The 3,499-nt window shown below is 42.2% G+C and overlaps 1 long non-coding RNA gene across 3 annotated transcripts in view; it reads right to left on the bottom strand.

Moving 5' to 3' along the window:
* LOC118172001 overlaps window positions 1-1,738 on the bottom strand; it is a 21,477-nt gene extending 19,739 nt beyond the window's left edge. For all 3 annotated transcript variants that reach the window (XR_004753514.1, XR_004753513.1, XR_004753512.1), the window contains exon 1: window positions 1,283-1,738. This is a non-coding gene — a long non-coding RNA (uncharacterized LOC118172001). The remainder of the gene's footprint in view (window positions 1-1,282) is intronic.
* Between the last annotated feature and the right edge of the window lie 1,761 nt (window positions 1,739-3,499).

The raw sequence follows: 3,499 nt of genomic DNA, 5'->3' as shown, positions 1-3,499 counted from the left end.
CATTCGCACAAGCAAAACAACAAGAGGGTCCTCTGATGAATGTGGCGGATCGCCATGGTTACGGTTCAGAGATGCAGCAAAAAGCAATTATGGTGGGACATAGTGGAGGAAAAAAAATAAAAAAGAAATGCACCTCTTTGTCAGAATTTCAGAACAGCTGTAATAACACTTCTGCACCCCAACCAGTGCAAAGTAACTGAAATATTGTGGCATATTAAATGCCAACGCATTAAATACCGGGATTTCAATGCCACATTATTTAAAAAGACAGGAAGCATTAATTTCCAGCTGCACTTTCAGCTTGTTAAGTCATCTAGGGGGAATAGGGAAAAAGGAGCAAGTCCATGGCACAGGGGCTCACATTTTGAGGTGTGAAATAAAACACTGTTCAGCGAGGCAGTGGAATGCACTTGTAACAGATTTAATCTGACAGCTGCTGCGGTTTCCTATTTAAGGTTTTGTGTGATTTATTTTTCCCCTTGGTGTTGGAGCTCCTGAAAGAGACGGCAATGCTCTCCTGACCTTTCCCAGTCTGAGGATCTCAAAGTACTTTACCCCCGTGTGTTCCTTCTCACAGCCTCCGATGGGTGAGGTAGGTGGGTTGTCGCTGTTCTCACACAGTAGGTGACACTTGCTCAGGTCTGATCTTCCTAACCCAAGGGTCACAGACGGGATGACTTTGACCTTGGTTTAGGCCTCTGCAAGGACTGAGAGAAGCAGGAAATTCTCATTTTACAAGTTGTTATTCTAAGATCATATTTAAAATAAAAGCTGAATATTGCAGCCTGGGATTATCTGTGAAGTGCGTGTGCGCCCATAACAGATCTACTCCTCTGAGGCTAGCAAAAAAAAAAAAAAAAAAAAAGATTTGGCTCTACTCTTTCTTATTTGTATTTACTCTTGAGGGTTTCTACAGATCTATTTTTAGTGACAAGATCAGCATAAAGCATTTCCCTTCCTTCTCATACCTGTTGCATATTGCAGCCCCCAACTGTGTTCTTGTCTTGCAGGCTATGAATCAAACCAGGAATGAGACCTTGCTGAATTTTAACGCAGGGAAAGAGATGGGAGGTGAGAAATGATTGAAATGGAACTCTGATCCTGTTCACCAAGCAGTTCTGCAAAATTTAGTGCCAAATGCAGCAGAAACCCTGGAAGGTGCAACTGGAGATGTCCATGGCACGCCTCAGTTGCAACAAAAAAGAAAGGCAGAGCAATGCAAAGATGAGCAGACAAAACAGCCCAAACGGGATAAAGATTACCCACTTCAGAGATTCTTTACCTCTTTTCTGAGTGCTCCCCTCCAGTTATGTTCCCTGGGTCTTCACATAGGAGACCATTCAAGATAACACACCCCAGCACCAACCTGCCTCCATCTGGTCACAAGAGTAAGCTCCTTCATCCATCCATCCATCACTGACTCACTTGATAGACCAAGGGAAGGACTAAGTTCCCCAGTCACAGCAGTGGCCCAGTGTTTCTCTCTTCTTTTATCTTCTATTATGCCCGGCAAAAACAAAGCTCCAGAGTCCTTCCTCAAGGAAAAGAAATCCGAGAAAACCTGTATATGAAAAGCTAATTTTGAAGGAAAAATGAAATATTGCCAAGTTCTTGTGGTTATATATCACAAGACCTCTTTTTTTTTTTTTTTTTTTTTTTTTTTAGCACTGGTTTCTAAAAGCAAGAAACAGTACAAACATCTCAGCAAGAGAACAGTGGAGAAATCATGAAAAATAGAAAGAAGGAACTGCTGCAAGTTCAGCAGTGAGAAGGAGCCTAAAAAAAGCCTCAAAGAGCTCTACATTTTTTTGCTTTCTTAAAGCAATCCATGATTTAGACAAGCCTGTTGTGACTTCTGAATACAGGAGACACACCATTTTAGATGAGGTACTTGAGAAGGACAGAATAGTGGGGTTTTAGAAAAAATGTCATAGTAACAAAGCTCTGTGGACTATAACTGTGATCTAACATTGCAGGTTGTACCTTTATTGACAGAAGCAGCAGAAGTCTCAAGATCTAAACCAAGCCCCTCTAAAATGAAGTCTTGTCTAAATCCAACAGATGGATACACAGGGAAGTTGTGGTGTTGCAGAGTAGTCCTCTACCGGCACACCTTCAAGGTCTGTGCTCTATCAGCATCGGAAAAGTACATCAGAAAATAAACAATAAAATTTACCTGCAGATTTACATTGTTATAGAAAAGATGAAAAGTCAGCCCCAGTTTCCCCCTAGACAACATGATGATGTTGGGTTAAAACACCTGGAAAAGTTTTCCTTTATGGCTACGTATCAAAAATTGAAAGATCAGCAAAATGACATTCCCTATCGTTTTCCAATGCCATTAAATTCTTGCCTGAAGCAACAGATTCTGATAAACTCCTAGAGGAAATATCAGCACCCTACATCCCAGGGAGGTGGTACTATTTCCTTTAGCCTTTCTCTTAATATTTTATACCTTTGGACGCTTGATTTACACACCGTTTCTCCCCCTTTCTTCTGAGCAGTTCCCAATCAAAGGTACCCAGCCTGATGATCAGCAGGGCAGACTGGATGACTTTCCCTCCCAGAATGGGGCTTCACTGAAAACATAGTACCTTGTCAGCAAACACCAAGTCAGCTTCCAAGGTATCAAGCAAAAAGGGTGGCACAGCGGGTAGAAGAAACTGCTCCTCGGTGATGCTCCAGCTGGGTGAAAGCAGAGCTTATTTGCAAAACAGGACAAACTATCAGAGAAAATGATGAAGGTATAAGCTGTTTTAAAAGTTTTAAAATCCAGCCCTTCTCTTGATAGAGATGAGATACCAAAGACTCAAGACACCGCAAGTGAGTAACTTGGGAAGCTGTGGTTTTAGACATGGTTGCGCTTCAGCACGGCTCCTGAACCAGTTGTGTGGGGTTCCCAGATGAAAGTACAATTAAAAGCTGAATTAACTCCTAGTTGCAGCACGGTCCCAGCCCTGCAAGGTGCTGAACTACCCCAAATCCCATGTATATCAACAGGATATGCAAGCGCTCAGAGCCATTTCTGATCAAATGCTTGGTGTCCAAGTGTGTAACTCCCTAGAGAAGGGTCTGGAGATAGAAAGCAGATCCGAACAACCAAAAGTGTCACGAGCCTCTGCAGCCGCGGATACCATTGTCAAGGCATCCTTTGTGTGACAGGCACACGGCATTTATATGAGGGAGAGATAAAAGAAGGAATTTAAAACAAAGGTTTCATTGCAGATTGCTGGTTTCTCACTGCTTTATTATTTGCTCTTTGCACATGTCAGATAAGTAGACTTGCGAACAGCCTTAATTAGAAATGCAGATTACACAGGGCCAGAACACACTGGACACTGTTTCTTTCCAGCAGTCCTGCTGGGAATACACACGGCTGATTTGATAAGAAACAAACTGAAAGTCAAAGTTAGCTTCATTTTTAGGCTATACAGAGCATGCAGTTGCTGTGTCCAGTTCATAAATCCAGCAGCTGTGAATAATTCCTCATTCTTAAAGA

This window comes from Oxyura jamaicensis, chromosome 10, assembly GCF_011077185.1.
Source record: "Oxyura jamaicensis isolate SHBP4307 breed ruddy duck chromosome 10, BPBGC_Ojam_1.0, whole genome shotgun sequence".
Classification (NCBI taxonomy): domain Eukaryota; kingdom Metazoa; phylum Chordata; class Aves; order Anseriformes; family Anatidae; genus Oxyura; species Oxyura jamaicensis.
The sequence above is the reverse complement of the archived record's forward strand: the minus strand, read 5'-3'. Positions and strand labels throughout refer to the sequence as shown.